At 50.1% G+C, this 21462-nt stretch overlaps 1 protein-coding gene across 2 annotated transcripts in view; it reads right to left on the minus strand.

Moving 5' to 3' along the window:
• The window catches only part of LOC115095096 (B-cadherin-like), a 147521-nt gene that overhangs the window by 49824 nt on the left and 76235 nt on the right, over positions 1-21462 (minus strand). The gene's annotated exons all lie outside the window — the stretch shown is intronic.

Genomic DNA, 21462 nt, shown 5'->3' on the forward strand with positions numbered 1-21462 from the left:
GTTACACTGATTGTGCTTTCTATATAATTTATTGTAATCTACAAATTGGCATTTACAAAAAATATTTGCATAGGCAGAGCAGAAATAAATGGAGCAGACAATGGGGTCAGACAGGAGTATCCCAGGAACACGGATGTTCTGGCGGCTCCCTGATGGCTTTTTTTTTTTTTTGAGTCAGGACTAGTTCTAGAGGACTGCAGAAGGACCAATGTCATGTCACGCCCCATCCATCCTTCCCCCCACAGGCAGTTTGCACGGCAGCCCAGCACCAGATCCAAGCTTGCTCTCCGTATCTTCATCGCCATGGCTTTCCGTTCTCACCCACCTGGCCATCACTTCTCATGCACCCTTCATTTCCCTACTCCTCAGCATGTGCCCGACTCCCTCTCTCCTCCTGCTCGACAAGCTCAGCAGCAGGAGGGCCATGCAACTACTGCTGACCCCTTCTACCCCATCTGTGCCGGCACCGCGAACAGGTGGAAACACACAGGCGGTACTTCCAGAGGCTGATCTTGTTTATCACAAGATCTGCATCAGGAAAGTGCTGCACATGGGCTTAACATGCTTGTAGTGCCGGCACAGACAGGGGACAGCAACAGCACTGGTGTGCCCAGCAATACACACCATAAAGGGAATTACGTTGTGTTTAGATTCTGCTGCTATCAGTATGAAAGAGACTGGGAGGGAGCATATTAAGAGACTGTAGCAGTATTCACTACCTAGTGAGGGAATGGAGAAATTACTTACCTGATAATTTTGTTTTCCTTAGTGTAGACAGATGGACTCAGGACCAATAGGTATTGTGCTCTCCTTATAGCAGATGGGAGACTGAGTCAGATTTCAAAGCTGACGTCAACCTACATATGCCCATGCAGTAAGCTTAGCTCTTCAGTATTCTCTTCGAAAAGCCAGTGTGGATATATGTTGCTTAATACTTCATTAACCTTGAACTGGTTCAACTGATTTTTTTTTTTTTTTAAACCGGAGACCAGTGCACTCAAACAATAAATGCTGACACCAGACAAACTGTGGGTATCTTGAACTAAAGGTAGGCCGTGGCTTACCCGTATTTGCTTAGTCTTGAGATTTGTTATTCGAGGTTCTTGATTTCTGGAGCAGCCGTGGGTGGGATGCTGAGTCCATCTGTCTACACTAAGGAAAACAAAATTATCAGGTAAGTAATTTCTCCATTTCCTAGCATGTAGCCAGATGGACTCAGGACCAATGGGATGCACAAAAGCTACTCCCACACAGGGTGGGAGGTTGCCCGTGGCCCACTTAGTACTGCCCTTGCAAAGGCTGTATCCTCCCTGGCCTGGACATCCAGGTGGTAGAACCTGGAGAAGATGGGTAGTGAGGACCACGTTGCTGCCTGACAGATCTCGGCTGACGCCAGTTTGGTTTCAACCCAGGAGACTGCCTGGGCCCTTGTAGAATGAGCTTTGACCTGTAGAGTTAATGGCTTTCCTGCCTCTATATGTAGGCTGTCTTGATTACTTCTTTGATCCAGCAGGCTATGGTCGCCTGTGATGCCGCTTCCCCTTGTTTCTTCCCGCTGTGAAGAATGAATAGGCGATCTGTTTTGCACAAGGGTTCCGATCTTTTCAAGTATCGGACTAGGATTCTGCCGACATTCAGGTGGCGAAGGAGACATGAGTCTTCAGAGTCCTTGTGCTATCTGGAGATGGTAACGATATGTTTTGGTTCATGTGGAACTGAGAAACCACTTTTGGTAGGAAGGATGGTACCGTACACGCAGCTGTATGGTGCCGGGGTGAACCTGAGGAACGGTTCCCGGCAGGATAGTGCTTGAAGTTCAGAGATGTGCCGAGCTGAAAATATTGCGACCAAGAATGCTATTTTTAAGGTCAGGAGACGTAGTGACAGACCATGTGTTGGTCTGAAGGAATCCCCTGCTAGGAAGTCTAGTACTAGTTTGAGGTGCCATAGAGGTACTGGCCACTTTAGGGGTGGTCGAAGTTGTTTAACCCCTTTCAGGAAGTGAGACATTTCGATGAGTTGATAGTCTGGTAACTGTCCTCTTCGGATCTGAAGCAGGCCAGTGCTGCAACTTGGACCTTGAGGGAGTTGAGAGACAATCCCTTCATGCCATCCTGCAGGAATTCCAGGATCGTGGGAATCTTGTCTGTCCGCGGGTGGAGAATGCGGTCTTCACACCAGGCTTCGAATACTCTCCAGATCCATATTGTAAGACAGATGTGGAGAATTTGCATGCCGGAAGCAGGGTGTCAATCACAGCCTTTGAGTAGCCGTGCTTCTTCAGGCTAGTCCTCTCAAGGGCCATACCGTAAGAGAATCGAGATGGATCTTTGTGGAAGATCCACCTCGTGGAACAAGGTCCCTGTGTGGGGGTAGACGCAGAGGGTTCCCCGCAAGTAGTCTTCACATGTCCACGTACCATGGTAGTCTTGGCCAGTCCGGGGCGACTAGTAGAACTAGCCCCCTGTAGTGCTCTGTCTTGTGGATGTTCCTGCCCAGTAGTGGCCAGGGTGGGAAGGCGTACATGAGGTCTTCCTCTGGCCAGTTCTGGATGAGAGTGTCGATTCTCTGGGATTGTGGTTCTCGTCTGCGGCTGAAGAACCTGGGAACTTGGGCATTGAAATGGGTTGCCAGTAGATCCATGACTGGGAGACCCCAGCGATTTACTATCAGCTGGAAGGCCGTGTTCGCCAGTGACCATTCCCCCGGATCTAGGCTCTCTCTGCTGAGGTAGTCTGTGGAGACTGTCTTTTCCCATGATGTGGGAGGCTGAATCTCTTGCAGGTTTATTTCCGCCCATGCCATGAGGGTGTCTATCTCCAGAGACACCTGCTGGCTCTTGGTTCCTCCCTGGCGGTTGATGTAGGCAACGGTTGTCGCGTTGTCAGACATGACTGACTCGCCCTGGAGTCTGTAGCTGAATTGTAGGCAGGCTCAAGTTTCCAGGTGGTTTATATTTCATCCTGCTTCTTCCTTGTTCCATTGTCTCTTGGCAGTCAGTTCCTGACAGTCGGCTCTCCACCCTCGCAGGCTCGCATCTGTGGCGAGCAAGATCCAGTTTGGTGGGGATAGGTTTACTCCTCTGCTTAGGTGGTCTTCCTGTAAGCCGCCACTGGAGCTGGTCTCAAACCTCTGCTGGTAGCTGGAGGTGAATTGAGTACTTTTGGGATGTTGAGTTCCATCATGACAGTAGGGAACGCTGTCGAGGTCACATATGGGCCCTTGCCCACGGAACGACTTCCAGAGTTGATGCCATAAGTCCGAGGACTTGAAGAAAGTCCCATATCTTGCAGCGAGCATAGGGCAACAGTTTTTGCAATTGACTCAGTTTTCTTCTCCTTGGAGGGGGGAGAAAGACCTTGTTCTATTTGGTGTTGAACCAGACCTCCCAGGTACTCCAGAGACTGGGAGGGCTGTAGGCAGCTCTTGGTTGTGTTCATGACCCACCCAAGCTCCTGCAGTAGATTCTTGACTCTGGTGGTCACCTGTCAACTCTCCTCTGGAGACTTTGCCCTGATCAGTCAATCGTCCAAGTAAGGATGTACCAGGACTCCTTTTCTCAGTGTTGCCGCCACTACCACCATAATTTTGGTGAAGGTTCTGGGGGCAGAAGCTAGACCGAAGGGTAGCGTTCGGAACTGGTAATGATGACCCAGTATCACAAAGCGCAGGCAGCGCTGGTGGTCCCGATGGACCAGGATGTGAAGGTAGGCTTCGGATAGGTCCAGAGAGGTTAAGAATTCTCCCGGTTGTGGTACCCTCAGGTAACGGTTGATGGCCTTGAGATCCAAGATGGGCCGGAATGCTCCTTCCTTCTTGGGAACTATAAAATAGATGGAATAGTGGCCAGTATTTTGTTGGGGTGTGGGCACCGAGTTATTGCCTTCAGGCTGAGTAGTCTTGTAGTGTGGTTTCCACTGCCAGCCTCTTGGAGTGGGATTGGCAGGATGACCTCCAATTTGTCTCGAGGGATGCTGTGGAATTCCAGAGAGTACCCTTCTCAAATGATGGTTAGGACCCACTTGTCCGATGTTATCTCAGCCCATCTTTGGTAGAAGAGGACAATTCTGCCCCCTATGTCTTCTTCCTGTGGATGGGCCTGCTTCTTCTCATTGTGGGGTACGGCTGGAGCCTGCCCCTAAGCTTGCTCCCCTCTTGGTGTGTCTGTTCCGAAAGGACTGAGACCTTCCTGAGGGGCGAGGTGCTGTGTGTTCTTGTAAGGTCTAAAATGCTGCGATCCTCTGCTCTTGGCTCTTCTAGGGGAGGAGCGCTGAAGTCTTTTGTTCCTATCTTCTGGTAGCTGGTGTACTGGAGATGTGCCCCATTTGTTGGCTAACTTCTCCAATTCGCTTTCGAACAAGAGATCCTTTAAAAGGCATTCTTGTGAGGTTCACTTTGGATGTCTCGTCAGCTGACCAATTCCGGAGCCATAGTTGTCTTCTGGCTGCCACTGCCAAGGCGACGGCCCTGGCTGAGGTGCGCACTAGATCTGAGGTAGCATCGGTGAGGAAAGAGACCGCAGGCTCCATAGTTTCTCCGGATGTAGTTGCGTCTCTGGAGAGGAGCAAGCAGGAATGTGCCACCAATGCGCAGCAATCTGCAGTGTCATTGCTGATACGTCAAAGGCCTGCTTAAGGATGGATTTCAGTCTGTTCTGGGTATCCTTCAGTGCCACTCCTCCCTCAACGGGGATCGTTGTGCGCTTTGAGACTGCACAGACCATAGCGTCCACTTTAGGGAAACGTAGATGTTCTTTGGCCATGGGTTCCAGAGGATATAGGGCTTCTAGGGCCCGCCCCCCTTTGAAGCTGTACGCTGGGGCATTCCATTCCAGATCAATCAGTTCCTGGATGGCCTCCAACAGAGGAAAATAGCATGAGGCCTTACAGAGGGACACCCAGACTCTGAAGACGCCTGGAATGCCCAGCGTCTTCAGAGTCTGGGACACGAGGGCTGGTAATTAGTCCTTGTGGCAGAATTTAAGGATGGTTCAGTATGGCTCCATCCCTGGGGGGATTTCTCCTTCTTCCAGGGAGTCAGTCAGTCTTGTCATCTGAGGTGTCTGGATCCCTATTAGGGAGGCTCTTGGTTAGGAGAGGCATGTCTCGAGGAACCCGGGAGGTGCCGGGAAGGTCTTGCGCTTCAGGCAGGGGTTGAGTCTGGTGCGCAGCCGGGGCTGGTTGTGCCTGGACAAAGGTTTACAGCCCTTTAAAAAAAATTCCACCCAGGAGAAGGACCCTGGGTCCATGTTGAACCCAGGATGGGTTGTAGTAGAAGCCCCAGAAGTGCCTTCCTGTGGGGGTGCTGAGTTGGAGATACATAGGTCTGGTACAATCATCAGTGGTTCCAGATCCCTCTCCTGGCTGAAGGGGGCCTTGCTTTGGTTCCCCTGGGCGTCTTCGCACTGCTGGCATAGGAAGGATTCCAAGTCAGGTTGCGTGGCTCTTAAGTGGCAGGCTGGGCAAATGGAGTGTCCCTTGGCCTACTTGGATGGCGGTGCCATTGTTTGTGTGCATGGCGAGCTTCAAACTTGGCTGTGAGTGTAGGTATGCGTGTGGATGTGCTTAGTTGTGCGCGCCTGGTGCACAGAGGTTGTGTGCACTGTTGTGCGCATGGGCTACGGACTTTGTGTGCCCGACTGATGTGCGCGCCACTGTGCGCACAGCTCTGCATTGTGCCTCTATGGACGTGCTTGAGTTAGGCCTGACCTCGCGCGTACCGCCAGTCGAGGGGGGAAAATGGCACTGACGACCCTGCTGGCAAGATGGTGCCGCCCCCCCCCCCCCCCCCCGCGGGGTCTCCATGTGTGTGGACCCTTCCATTGAATCGGGGCCCAGCCCAAGCCAGGCTGCTCAATCCGATGAATGTCCTTTAAACTTTTCTGGATGATAGATACATCTATTCGAGTCTTAGAGTCTGGAGACTTAAATGTAAAGGTTTCTACCTTACCTGGTGGTCTCTGCGTGTTGTGACAGTCGCTGCTCGAAGCCCTCACTCCGCCCTCTTTACCTCTGTGGTGACTCCCTCCGGGTTTGATGGATAGCTGGCTGCCGCGGCGTCTCCATGCCATCTCTCTCAGGCGTCCCCGGACTGGCTCGACTTTGCAGATCCGCCATGTTGCCTGAAGACCTAGGGCATGCGCGCTCTGATTGAAGTACCAGCAAGGGCGCGAACCTCAGGGGAATCCCCCTGAGAAGACGTCATCCGCTTCCAATATTTAAAGGTCTCTATTTTGCTAACAAACTGAGTTAGCAAGGATTTGCTAAGGACTCGCTTCGGCTATCCAAGCTACTCTGCCTCCTCGGACTTATCAGAGGTACCCGCTCTTCGGGACCTCGCACTTTTTCTTTACTTTCAGACTACAGATAAGAACCGGTACTCGCTCGAGGGCCCATATTCCTGGACACACTGAAGATTCTCTACTGCTTGGAAGCTATTGCTGCTACAAACAATTGTGAGTTACCACCGCACTCTCAGAGCTTTCCCTGGAACCAGGTACTCGCTCCTCGAGGGCTTAAACCTTTCCAGCTCCTGAGCTTCCTTGAGACCTTATGTGAGTTTTGTCATCTAGTTCTGTTCATGAACTCTGCCTTCTCACTTTTCTACAGTTTCTCAACAGCTCAGCCATCCTGGATCGCTGTTCCAGTACCTGAGGGAGTACATCTACCTTGTGGGAACGCAAGGACCCTATTTTGCAGGACATAGGATTTATGGACTTGTTTAAATCAGTCTTTGATGACCCTGCTCGTATTTCTGTTGCCGGTTTTGCTTTGGTGGACTTGAAGCAAGGCAACAGATCACTGGCTGAATTCGCCATAGAATTCAAGACTCTTGCAGCGGAACTTCGCTGGGACCCCAAGTGTCTCAAGACTCTTCTGCAGAGACCTGGACACTCACTTAAAGGACAAGCTGGCCGCTCGCCAGACACCTGATTCGCTGGATGAATTAATAGCCTTGGCCACTCGGATTGATCACTGACTCCGAGACAAGGTGAAGGAAATCCGGCTTGAAACAGGCTAGTACTACCATTGCACCTCGGATGGTTCCAGTAACATCTGCTGCTGATAAAGATGAGCCGATGCAAATTGGTCATGGACACTTGACCTCCAAGGAGAGAAGATTTCGGAAGAAACGCGGCCTGTGCATGTACTGTGGTCAGCCCGGCCATGATTTCTCTGCATGCCCCATTCGTCCGGGAAACGGACGGGCCTAAGTCCCACGGGAGGACTGTTCTTGGGCCATACTGCGTTTTCTCCTCCGCCCTCTCTTCCAGTCTCAGTGATCTGCGAACTGGCTTCGGTTCAGACTTCTGCCCTGATGGACTCAGGGGCAGGACGCAACCTTATTCTCAGACTAGTGGAAGATCCATTATTGCATCACAACTTGAAGTGGGCTTTGGATGTTCCTTTACATCACCAGTTCTCCTGAAAATCTGTGACGTCCATGGCAGTTCAGCTCATGGCTGCTGATACTCATAGCGCCTTCTACGTTCACTTTGGCTCAAAGGCGTTCAACATCTATCTGCATTCATGGATTATAAACTTAGAGATATTTGTCACGTTCCAGCCATTTGGAGGATGTGTCTGATGAGCCACAGCACATAATAGATCCGAAGAAGATATCTCTGGCAACCAGCTAGTTTGTTCCACTGGTAATGCCATCATCGTAGAAGTGGATCTTGGACGTATCCTACACCACTAGGTCTGCTGAAGCCTCAGTGACATCCATAGCAGCTACTTTACTACTGAACTCTACATCATCTCTCATCCAGCAAATTCTACTGGAGAGTCATCTTTAGAAGTGGATTTTGGATGTACCCCAACATCGCCACTTCCGCTGAAGCCTCAGTGACGTCCAGAGCAGCTACTTTACTGCTGAATTCTACATCATCTCTCATCCAGCAAATTCTACTGGAGAGTCATCTTAGAAGTGGATTTTGGAAGTACCCTATCATCACTTCCACTGAAACCTTCAGTGACGTTCACAGCAGCTCAATCCATTGCTATCATCAACACTGCAAGATTCTTCAAAATCTCAAGATCCACCTGTCATCAATGCAGAAGACGACTTAGAAATTAAGATCAAAGAGATTCTGGATGTTTGTATCAGAGGCAAGACTTTTGAATACCTTCTAAAGTGGGAAGGCTTTGGCCCCAAAGAAAACTCTTGGGTGCCTCAGACCAATATCTTGGACAAAGAGATGCTTCATTAGTTCCACCTCACACATCCTTCCAAACCTAAGCCTGGTACCCGAGGAGATCACCCTTTGAAGGGGGGGTACTGTTGTGACCGTCGCTGCTCGATGCCCTCTTTACCTCTGTGGCGACTCCCTCCGGGTCTGATGGATGGCTGGCTGCCGCGGAGTCTCCATGCCGTCTCTCTCCGGCGTCCCCAGACCGGCTCGACATTGCAGATCCACCATATTGTCTGATGACCTAGGGTGCGCGCGCTCTCTGACTGAAGTACCAGCAAGGGCGCGAACCTCAGCGGCGTCCCTCTGAGATGACGTCATCCGCTTCCAATATTTAAAGGTCTCTATTTTGCTAATAAATGGGCTGATACAGTAAAGTCTGCGGGAGAGCGGGCAAACGCCCGCTCTCCCAGCGCGTGCACAGGCCACTCTCCTGTGCGCGCGATTCTCTTCAAATGAGGTCTGGCGGTAAAAACAGGCAGAAGGAGGCGCTCGGGACACTAGCGCGTCCCGAGCGCCTCCTTTTGGACTGGAGCGGCGGCTGTCAGCGGGTTTGACAGCCGCTCAATTCTGCCGGCGTCGGATCTCGAGCCCGCTGACAGCCACGGGCTCAGAAACCGGACGCCGGCAAAATTGAGCGTCCGGTTTTCAACCCCACTTCATATTTTTTTTTTACACTTTCGAAACTTTCAGGAACTCAGACTTAATATCGCCATGATATTAAGTTAGGTGCTAATTTCTTCGGGCACCGGGAAAGTGCATAGAAAAGCAGTAAAAACTGCTTTTCTATGCACTTTCCCGGTGCCCGAAGAAATTAGCACCTAACTTTGGGTAGGCACTAATTTCTGAAAGCAAAATGTGCGGCTTGGCTTGAAATGCGCGGGAATACCTAATAGGGCCATCAACATGCATTTGCATGTTGCAGGCGCCATTAGTTCAGCGGATTAGACGCATGTTTTCGGCCCCTTATTGAATAAGGAATAATGCTAGTGCGGGCGGGTTAACAGTGCGCTCCGGAGCGCACTGTACTGTATCGGCCCGAAACTGAGTTAACAAGGATTCGCCAAGGACTAGCTTCGGCTATCCAAGCTACTTTGCCTCCTCGGACTTAACAGAGGTACCCACTCCTTGGGGGCCTCACTCTTTTTCTTTACTTTCAGATTACAGATAAGAACCGGTACTCGTTCGAGGGCCCATGTTCCTGGATACTTTGAATATTCTCTACTGCTTGGAAGCTATCGCTGCTACAAACAATGTTGAGATTACTACCTGATAATCTCCTTTTCCTTAGTGTAGACAGATGGACTCAGAACAAATGGGATAGTATCCGCGTGCTAGCAGTTGGAGACGGATCTGACGTCAGCACGGGGTATATATCCCCACAGGAAGTGTAGCAACTTAGTAATCTTCCTTGCAAAAGCTGTTATGGATGTGTGTACTGACGCTCAGTGAAAAGTGAAACAGGATTCCCCTGACCGATTGATAGTAGCTGGAGACCGCCAGCATTCCCAACTGGAAGGCGTTGACACCTGGTAGAGTGTACGCTCTTATGGATACAGATGACATAGCTTACCTTGAATCGGTGAAACCCATGTATGCAGGCAGCTGGGCGGGATGCTGAGTCCATCTGTCTACACTAAGGAAAAGGAGATTATCAGGTAGTAACCTCAACATTTCCTGGCGTGTAGCCAGATGGACTCAGAACAAATGGGATGTACAAAAGCTTTACTCCCAGCCTGGGCGGGAGGCTGCCTGAGGACCATGTAGTACCGCCCTTGCAAATGCTGAGTCCTCCCTGGCCTGGACATCCAGACGGTAAAACCTGGAGAAGGTATGGAGGGAGGACCATGTTGCCGCTTTACATATTTCTGCAGGCGACAGCATCCAGGATTCTGCCCAAGATGTCGCTTGTGCTCTGGTAGAATGAGCCTTGACCTGTAGAGGCGGAGACTTTCCAGCCTCCACATAAGCTGCTCTGATAACTTCTTTAATCCAGCGGGCGATGGTGGGCCGCGAGGCCGCTTCACCTTGCTTCCTCCCGCTGTGCAGGACGAACAGATGGTCCGTCTTTCGTAGTTCTTGTGTCACTTCCAGATATCTGGGCAGCAATCTGCCAATGTCGAGATGGCGCAATAAACGCCCTTCTTCAGATTTCTTCAAACCCGCCGCGGTAGGCAAGGATATGGTTTGGTTAAGATGAAACTGTGAAACCACTTTAGGTAGAAAGGAGGGAACCGTACGAAGATGGATAGCCTCAGGAGTGATTCTGAGAAAGGGATCACGGCAGGACAGTGCTTGTAGCTCTGAGATGCGGCGTGCCGAACAGACCGCCAATAGGAACACCATCTTCAAGGTTAGAGAATGGAGAGACAGACCCCGAAGGGGTCTGAAGGTGGATCCCGCGAGGAAATCCAAAACAAGATTGAGGCTCCATAAGGGCACAGGCCACTTTAGTGGCGGACGAATATGCTTGACTCCTTGCAGGAAGCGAGAAACATCCGGGTGCTTGGCGATGGTCTTGCCATCCCTCCTGGGACCATAGCAAGATAGCGCAGCCACCTGAACTTTGATGGAGCTGAGGGTGAGACCCTTCTGAAGTCCATCCTGCAGGAAATCCAACAATAGGGATTGTGGTCACATGTGGATTGGTGCCATGAGTGTCGCACCATGCTTCAAATACTCTCCAGATCCTTACATAGGTGAGGGATGTGGAAAACTTACAAGCTCGGAGTGTATCTATCACGGGCTCCGAGTAACCTCTTTTCTTCAGTCTAGCCCTCTCAATGGCCAGACCGTAAGAGAGAATTGAGCTGGATCCTCGGGAGGATGGGACCTTGACGTAGAAGGTCCCGGAGAGGAGGCAGGGGAAGAGGCTCCCCTGCCAGTAGTCTTCTCATGTCTGCGTACCAGGGTCTTCTTGGCCAGTCTGGTGCCACTAGAAGAACTAGGCCCCGGTGTTTCTGAATCTTGTGGATGATGGCGCCCAGCAGAGGCCACGGAGGAAAGGCGTATAGCAGAGTCCCTGGAGGCCAGGGCTGGACCAGGGCATAGATTCCGTGTGAGAACGGGTCGCGCTTGCGGCTGAAGTATCTGGGTACTTGAGCATTGGACTTGTCCACCAGTAAATCCATGTCCGGAATCTCCCAGTGATCCACAATCATCTGGAAGGCTGTGGGTGACAGCTGCCACTCTCCCGGATTTAGGCTTTCTCTGCTGAGGAAGTCTGCTGTGGTATTGTCCTTCCCGACAATGTGGACGGTGGAGATGTCTTGAAGATTCGCCTCTGCCCAAGCCATCAGTGGGGCGATTTCCAGAGATACTTGTCGGCTTCTGGTTCCGCCCTGACGGTTGATGTATGCCACCGTGGTGGCGTTGTCAGACATTACTCTGACTGCTCTGTTCTTCAGTCTGTGAGCAAATCGAAGGCATGCCAATCGGACTGCCCGGGCCTCTAGACAGTTGATGTTCCACGCTGACTCTTCTCTGTTCCACCGCCCTTGTGCGGTGAGTTCTTTGCAGTGTGCTCCCCAGCCGCTCAGCTGGCATCTGTGGTGAGCAAAGTCCACATGGGTGAGGACATCTTCGACCCCCTGCTCATGTGGTTGGACTGCAACCACCACCGCAACTGGGTCCGCACTCTGGCTGGCAGGTGCGTGGAATAGTTCCGTAGATGGGGGCTCCAGCGAGAGAGCAGGGAGTGTTGTAGAGGTCTCATATGGGCCCTCGCCCAAGGCACCACTTCCAGGGTGGATGCCATGAGACGAAGAACCTGCAAATAATCCCAGGCTATGGGCCGACTGGCTCCCATCAAATACTGGATACGCTGAAGTTTCAACTTTCTCTTGGAAGCGAGACTGTGTCCGCCCGGGTGTCGAACTGTACTCCCAGGTATTCCAGGGACTGGGAAGGCTGTAGACAGCTCTTGCTGAGGTTGATTACCCAGCCCAAGCTTTCCAGAAGGGCGATCACTCTGTCGGTTGTCCGAAGGCTCTCCTCTCGAGATTTCGCCCTGATCAGCCAGTCGTCTAAGTAGGGATGGACCAGAATTCCTTCCCGCCTGAGTGCCGCCGCTACCACTACGACCACCTTGGTGAATGTCCGTGGTGACGTGGCCAACCCGAAGGGCAGAGCCCGAAACTGGAAGTGGCGGCCTAGGACCTTGAAGCGTAGGTAGCGCTGATGATCCGGATGGATTGGGATATGCAGGTATGCCTCTGACAGGTCTAACGCCGTGAGGAATTCTCCTGGCTGTACTGCAGCCTTGACAGAGCGCAGAGTCTCCATGCGAAACCTTGGTACCTGCAAGTAGCGATTGACAGACTTGAGGTCCAGCACAGGCCAAAAGGTGCCCCCTTTCTTGGGTACCATGAAATAAATGGAATAGTGACCAGAATTCACTTCCCAGGCAGGTACTGGGATGATGGCTTTCAAGGACAGGAGCCTCGCCAGGGTAGCTTCCAATGCTGCCTTCTTGTGTGTGGGACATGAAGATTCCACAAACTTGTCCGGAGGGAGATTATGAAAGTCCAGATAACATCCCTCCCGGATAATGGCGAGGACCCACTGGTCCGACGTGATCTCGACCCATCTGGGGTAGAAGAGGGTTAACCTGCCCCCTATGGCTCCGTCCCCCAGACGAATCGGCGGATTCTTATTGTGAGGCGCGGCCGGGACCCGAGCCCGGACCTGCTCCCCTCTTGCGCTGCTTGGACCGAAAGGACTGATTCTTGGCCTGAGGACGTGGTGCCTGGTAGCGACCCCTGTAAGGAACAAAGCGCTGTGAACTCCTGCCCCTGGAGGGCCTTGGCAAGGTGCGCTGGCCCCTTCTGAACCGATCATCCGGCAGTCTAGGTACTGGAGAGGCACCCCATGTACTGGCCAGTTTATCAAGGTCGCTGCCAAATAGGAAAGAGCCCTTAAAGGGCAATCTGGTGAGGCGTGTCTTTGAAGGCGCATCAGCTGACCATCTCCGGATCCAGAGCTGCCTCCTGGCGACTACGGAGGATGAGATCCCCTTAGCTGTTGTCCGGACCAGGTCTGATGCAGCATCTATGAGGAACGAAAGAGCTGACTCCATGTCAGCTGCTGGAGCGTTGTTCCTAACCTGTGACAAACAGGCACGCGTCACCACTGTGCAGCAGGTCGCGATCCGCAAAGATAAAGCTGCCACCTCAAAAGTCTGTTTCAGAATGGCGTCCAGTCGCCGGTCATGAGGCTCCTTGAGGGCCGTCCCCCCTTCAACTGGAATGGTAGTGCACTTGACCACAGCGCTAATCAAGGCGTCCACCTGAGGGCACACCAGCAGGTCCTGGATAGCCGGTGCCAATGGGTAGATGCCCGTCAGGGCCCAGCTCCCTTTAAAGGAAGCCGCCGGTGCCGCCCATTCTAAATCTATCAGTTGTTGTGCTGCCTGCAAGAATGAAAAATGGCAGGCTGTAGGACGAAGACCTTCCAGCAGGGGGTTCTGCGCAGAGGGTACCGTAGCGCTGGGACCTGTAATATCCAACTCCGCCAGACACTGGGACAACCAAGTCGGAGAGATCCTCCTTAGGGAAGAACTGCCTCATGGTTCTATATGGTTCAATCCCTGGGGGAAGTTCCCCTTCGTCCGGGAGTTCGGACTCGTCCGGTGAAAACTCCTGGTCTGACTGATCTGGGCTGTCCAGCGGCGGGAGGTCCCGCTCACGATAAGGGAGTGAGGGTCCAGGAACAGGATCCGCAGGAGCCGCCACGGTCGCGGCCACCGCCGAAACTGCAGAAACCGCAGGAACAGCAGGGCCTGGACGGGAAGCCGTCTGCATCTGTACAAAAGCATGAATCCCCTTAAAAAGATCCACCCAGGAAATTGAAGCAGCCTCCAATCGCCGGGGTACAAGATCCCCCGGGATTCCCGATTGGTCGAGACTGCCCGCTAAGTCCGGGGTAGCCCCTGGGGAACTGTCCGCAATCGCGGCTGAGACGGGTCCTGGCCCGAAGGTCCCACGGCCTCCTCACATTGGGCACATAGGGAGTCTGGCTCTTCACTGTGTGTGGCCCGAAGCTGGCATGCAGAGCAGAGGCCGAGGGCTTTAATGCCGGAGGCAGGCGGCGCCCCCGCTGCAGACGCAGAGGCGTTTTGTTCCATAGTATGCGCTGAATGAAAAGCAGCCACAATATACGCGTAATACAACAGGCGCTCAATACTATGCGGCAGCAATAGGCGCTCAATACAACAGGCGCTCAATAATATGCGGCAGCAATATACGCGTAATAGAACAGGTGCTCAATGATATGTGGCAGCAATCTATGCTTAATAGAACAGGCGCTCAATACTATGCGGCAGCAATATACGCTTAAGAACGCTAAAAGATATATCATACGCTCTCAGCAATAGGCGATCAGGAAGACACGTTCAATGGCACTCAATAAGCTCTTAGCAATATGCAATTAGCAATAATGGCATTCAATATGCTCTCAGCAAGTAGGCGGTTTAGCAACACACGCTCAATAGTTAGGCCATATGCACTCAGCAATATGCAGTTAGTAAGAATGGCATCCAGTATGCGCTCAGAAAATAGGCGGTTTAGTAACACACGCTTAAAGTCAGGCAATATGCACTCAGCAATATGCAGCATTCAGTATGCTCTCCACCGTTAGGCGGTCAACAGCGCTCAATGGCATTCAATATGCGTTAAGTAGTATACAGGCCACAACACAGTCTTAATAGCATTCAATAAGCTCTCAGCCATATGCGGTAGGCAATACCTCACAGTAAGAAGGCAATATACGCACAAGGAGGAATAAACCTGCGCCTATTACAGGCGCCCTACCTGAACGAGGCCCACAAAATGGCGCCCTCCTTGGCGTGCCACGCCGCCAATCCTCTGTTCCTTCGGAGACCTGAAACAAGAGATGTACGCCTCACCTGAACCACGGCGCTTCTCGGCTGGAACCCAGACGGTCTCCAGCTGCGGGGAGAGCGGGTAAGTACCTTCACCACCGCGATTGAGGATATGCGCCCGCTACCTCGTCCACGCCGGGACCGAGGTGCCTCGTATGCCTCACCCGAACCTCGCCCGGGGGCTATGTCCCTGCCGCGCTTCGGCCGGACCGAGGACTTAACCTCCGGGGGATGAAGGAAATCACCCCGGGGAACTCTACTGGGGGAGTGACCTTCGGGTATGACCACAGGAGTGCGGGGCTCGATATTTTTGTAGAAAGCAGAAAGTAGAATCTAGAATTATAAGAAAAGAGAAAAATTAAAGTAGTCTTGGAAAGCACGCTCAACTAGCGTGCAGGCACTCCAAACTGCTTTGGAGACGGAAATTACTAAGTTGCTACGCTTCCTGTGGGGATATATACCCCGTGCCGACGTCAGATCCGTCTCCAACTGCTAGCACGCGGATACTATCCCATTTGTTCTGAGTCCATCTGGCTACACGCCAGGAAATTGTGAGTTACCACCGAACTCTGAGCTTTCCCTGGAACCAGGTACTCGCTCGAGGGCCTAAACCTTTCCAGCTCCTCAGCTTCCTTGAGACCTTATGAGTTTTGTCATCTAACTCTGTTCATGAACTCTGCCTACTCACCTTTCTACAGTTTCTCAACAGCTCAGCCATCCTGGATCGCTGTTCCAGTTTCTGAGGGACTACAGCCCTGCTGGGCATATCAGCTCACTACTGCCACCTCTGGTGGTTTCAAAAACCTGTTTAATAAAAGAACTAATGCGTGATGTCTCCATACTCAAGCCTAGCCGGTGGTCCCTCTCGGGATATCCTCCCGCGGGCGTGGTCATCTGCCACCGGTCCAGGGATCCACCCACAACTATAACAGACTGCTAAACCCTAGTAGTTTCTGAACAGTTTGCTATTATCTGTTTGCTCCTCCCGTCAGACAGCAGACTAATAACAGATTGCTACTCCCAGCTCTAACGCAGAGCTTTAATAACACTGCACTTACCGGTCACGTGCTGGGCGGTCTCCAGCTGCAGGGGGAGAGGAAAATACCTTCACCACCGTGCTCGAATCTGCACCTGCTGCCTTTCAGCCACCCTGGGGGCTAAGTCCACACCAGAAACCGGCTGCCGGACCAAGGCTCACCTCTGAGGGATATCGAAAATCACCTCAGGAAATTCCGACTGTGGGAGGGACCCTTAGGTTTCACCACGGGAGAAGCAGGGCTCTCTTCTTAAAGGTAAACTTTCTTGTTATAGGCAGAGTTCATGTTACACTATTCTCTGTGGATAGTGTCCACAGCTGCTATGGAGACTCAAATACTGAAGAGCTAAGCTTACTGCACAGGTATATGTAGGGCGACGGCAGCTTTGAAATCTGATTCTGTCTCCTATCAGGCGAGAGCACACTACCCATTGGTCCTGAGTCCATCTGGCTTCATGTTAGGAAATGTATTAGGGATTTAATACATTTTAAACGGCTAATTGCTTTGGGTCTCTTTTTGGGAGAAAGGAACAGAAGCATAAGATGTAATTAGGGCTTAATTTGTAGACAAAAAAGGAAGAGGAACTGTGGAGTGGGTCCAGGACTGGCTGTGAACTCTCTCCCTCCTAAATACAAACTCTTACACAAATATGTGAAATACACTTCACACCTCATCCCAGTGAACTTCTACAGCCCACACCAGAACTCAATCCTCAGTCACTCTTTGTCCACCAGTGCTCAATAAACACTGGTGAATGATGTACAACTGAGGCTGAACACTATTGGGGGCTGAAGAGGAGGGTAGAAAGACTGAGGTCCTCTCTGCTCTGATGATCCTGGTTCTCTATCTCAAGCTCCACCCCATGATTCCCTTCAGTGGTCTTCAAGCCCCCAAATCCTAGTGGTTCTCAAACTCCCACTGATGGTCACTAATGCCCCCTTTCTGTGAAATTAGCTCCAAACTTTTCTCCTCACCCTCCTTGGCCAGTAAGGCAGAGGCCTCCTTTTTCAACAAGAATCAGTTGGCCATTCTCTGTCTTGCGGGTGTGAATGTGTGTGTGGGAAAGACTAGCATGAACCACCTCCTCAGACAGGTTGGGGGAAGGTTGAATTTAAAAGTGATTCCTGCTCTTTGCCTCCTCTGGGGGGGGGGGGGGCAGAAGCACCGTGTTCTCTCCTCATTCACTCTCCCCCTGCTACACACCCTATCACTTTCTATACCCTCATTCACATTTTCCCTGCCTCCTCCAATGACCTCATTCACAGACTGTCTCACATTCTTCTCTCATTCATACCTCAGTCCCTCTGATCCCCTCACACCTACAACTATGCACTTCCCCCTCATACAACCAAAACATCCAATCACTTGCCCTCCTCACTCATTTTTGCATTCACTTCATGTCTCTGACCTTGATCCTTATCCCCCAGGGCCTCAACTGTGCCAGGAAATTGTACAAAAATCTAGCATGTGACTGCCCCATCTTGGGGAAGCAGTTCCAATGTTCTCCTTTGCTTCCTGTAGGGCCAGAAAGTACATCACAGCAGCTCTGGGTTTCTGCAAAGGAGCTGGAACTGATTTATAGCACTGGCTCTACTCCACTTCCTCAGGTCCCCATATAAGAGGCAGAACGACAATCTGGATGACAGACACAAATGGAGAAATTACTAGGGATGTGCATTCGTTTACAACGACTGTCACATCAGCAATAAAAAGGTCCCTATTCATTTCATTCGAGGGACCAAGAAACGAATGACAATCCACCACGAATGAAACATCAGTTTCATTCATTTGGTTCACAGTGCTTTCTTAGCAGCCTTTTGCAATAGGGGAAGGTCATGTGGTAGTATCCATAGCAACCAGCCCTTTCCTGTGAGTCATAAGTGACCTCACAGCCCTGTCAAAGTGGGTCGGACAGGTTGGCAAGGAAACCAGAATGCCAACATATCAGAGCGAAGCATTTTTTTTTTTTTTTAAATTCAGCCAATCGTTGCTCTATGATGCTGATCCTGGTGTTTTTCTACTTTCAGCAAGTATACCACAGTGCACTTTCTTCTTGGGTTCTGAGAAGGCTGTTTGCCGATTAAGCTCTCTCAGAATGTTTCAATTCTCTATTCAATTGCTGAAAATCAGAGCTATTGCTGAAAAAGATTTGACCTTTTTTGCTGCTGTGCCAGGCAGCCAGGCTTTTTTTTACTGCACTCAGACTGTCTCTGTCTCACCCACTGAGAGAAGCTGCCAGCAGTGGCATTTTGCTGCTGATCTTACCCCCCCTGGGGTAGGTTGCAGGCAGGGTTTGGGTGGTGTGGATGGGAGATAGTGTGAGAGTTGCAAATGGCTGTCTGGCAGTGGGCATTAAGAACATAAGAACATAAGAAATTGCCATGCTGGGTCAGACCAAGTGTCCATCAAGCCCAGCATCTCATTTCCAACAGAGGCAAAACCAGGCCACAAGAACCTGGCAATTACCCAAAAACTAAGAAGATCCCATGCTACTGATGCAATGAATAGCAGTGGCTATTCCCTAAGTAAACTTGATTAATAGCCGTTAATGGACTTCTCCTCCAAGAACTTATCTAAACCTTTTTTGAACCCAGCTACACTAACTGCACTAACCACATCCTCTGGCAACAAATTCCAGAGCTTTATTGTGCGTTGAGTGAAAAAGAATTTTCTCCGATTAGTCTTAAATGTGCTACTTGCTAACTTCATGGAATTCCCCCTAGTCCTTCTATTATTCAAAAGTGAAAATAACCGAGTCACATCTACTCGTTCAAGACCTCTCATGATCTTAAAGACCTCTATCATATCCCCCCTCAGCCGTCTCTTCTCCAAGCTGAACAGCCCTAATCTCTTCAGCCTTTCCTCATAGGAAAGCTGTTCCATCCCCTTTATCATTTTGGTTGCCCTTCTCTGTACCTTCTCCATTGCAACTATATCTTTTTTGAGATGCGGCGACCAGAATTGTACACAGTATTCAAGGTGCGGTCTCACCATAGATTGATATAGAGGTATTATGACATTTTTCGTTTTATTAACTATTCCCTTCCTAATAATTCCTAACATTCTGTTTGCTTTGACTGCTGCAGCACACTGGGCCAACAATTTTAAAGTATTATTCACTATGATGCCTAGATCTTTTTCCTGTGTGGTAGCTCCTAATATGGAACCTAACATTGTGTAACTACAGCAAGGGTTATTTTTCCCTATATGCAACACCTTGCACTTGTCCACATTAAATTTCATCTGCCATTTGGATGCCCAATTTTCCAGTCTTGCAAGGTCCTCCTGTAATGTATCACAATCCGCTTGTGATTTAACTACTCTGAATAATTTTGTATCATCCGCAAATTTGATAACCTCACTCGTATTCCTTTCCAGATCATTTATATATATGTATATTGAAATGCACTTGTCCAAATACAGATCCCTGAGGCACTCCACTGTTTACCCTTTTCCACTGAGAAAATTGACCATTTAATACTACTCTCTGGTTCCTGTCTTTTAACCAGTTTGTAATCCACGAAAGGACATCGCCTCCTATCCCATAACGTTTTAGTTTTCTTAGAAGCCTCTCATGAGGGACTTTGTCAAACGCCTTCTGAAAATCCCAATACACTACATCTACCTGTTCACCTTTATCCACATGTTTATTAACCCCTTCAACTAAAAGCAGCATCACAGTGAGTACTGTAGGAATTTGGCTAGCAGACTCACAGCAGAATAGTCAAGGTTGCGGCTTCCTGTGTTTTATCTGGAGTTTCAGTACTGTTTTTGTGCACATAGAGCAGTCTCAGTTGTAGTGTACAGCAAGACACTGCACTGTCTGTGTAGTTTTCCCACACTCACATGTATTGGTACAGTAGTGTTCAGAATAACCAATAAAGAAATTGGAGAAATTACTTACCTGATAATTTCGTTTTCCTTAGTGTAGACAGATGGACTCAGGACCAATGGGTATAGTGTACTCCTGCTAGCAGTTGGAGACGGATCAGATTTCAATCTGACGTCAGACCCTAGTACATATACCCCTGCAGGAAGTGCAGCTCTTCAGTATTCTCCTCGAAAAGCATTGTGGATATATGTGTGACTGATTAACTTAATTTGGTTGGATAACTTCATAATTGGCTCCCTATCAAATACAGAATTCAGTATAAAGTGCTAACTATGATCCACAAAACGATTCACTCTCTAACTTCCCTCGAACTATCCTTCCCCCTGCAACATCACTCAACCTCCAGACCAATGAGAACATACCTAGGTACACTCTATGTTCCCCCGGCCAAGTCAGCTCTCAAGAAACGAGCATTCTCAATTGCAGGACCATTACAATGGAACAATCTGCCCTCGGAACTCCGAACAGAACCCTGCCTGCGGACGTTCAAAAAAAAAAACTGAAGACCTGGCTCTTCTCAAGAGCATTTACTTAAAGTCCCATACCTGTCCTTACTTTTTAGAACTTAGGTTCAATCGTGTCTAACCGATCGAAGTTCCCCGTAACCTCTATAATGTACTCCCTGTGCTGATTATCATTTTTTTTCCCTTTTTCGATATTCCCTATATTCCACTCGTTATGCTTGTTCAACTACAGTTCTACTCTAGTACAATTTTGTTAATTATGTTCTTATTGTTTGCTGTACAAGGTTTAGTTAAATTATGTTTTTATTGTTTGATGTAATTTCCAACTGTTGGTTCACTGTAAACCGAACCGATATGTACTTGTACATGATCTTCGGTATAGAAAAGTATTTAAATAAAATAAATAAATAACTTGGTTAAATGTTAAAACTTGATTAACTTGATCTGGTTGATTGACTATAGCTGGAGACCGCCAGTGTACTCAACCGGAAAGTGTCGACACCCAGCAGGGTGGATGCCTTAGGTAAATGAAAACATGGCTTACCCTTGAATCATTTGAAAGACCATGCGAGGCGGCAATCAAGGGTGAGATGCTGAGTCCATCTGTCTACACTAAAGAAAACAAAATTATCAGGTAAGTAATTTCTCCATTTCCTAGCATGTAGCAGATGGACTCAGGACCAAAGGGATGTATAAAAGCTACTCCCGAACCGGGTGGGAGGCTGCCCATGACCCACTTAGTATTGCCCTTGCAAATGCCGTGTCCTCCTGAGCCTGAACATCCAGACGGTAGAATCTGGAAAAGGTAAGGATGGAGGACCATGTAGCCGCCCTGCAGATCTCGGCAGGTGACAGCATTCTAGTTTCTGCCCAGGATACTGCCTGGGCTCTGGTAGAATGGGCCTTGACCTGTAGAGGTGGTGGCTTGCCAGCTTCTATGTAGACAGCCTTGATGACTTCCTTGATCCAGCAGGCGATGGTTGCTCGCGAGGCCGCTT

Source organism: Rhinatrema bivittatum, chromosome 7, assembly GCF_901001135.1.
Source record: "Rhinatrema bivittatum chromosome 7, aRhiBiv1.1, whole genome shotgun sequence".
In the NCBI taxonomy this organism is placed as follows: domain Eukaryota; kingdom Metazoa; phylum Chordata; class Amphibia; order Gymnophiona; family Rhinatrematidae; genus Rhinatrema; species Rhinatrema bivittatum.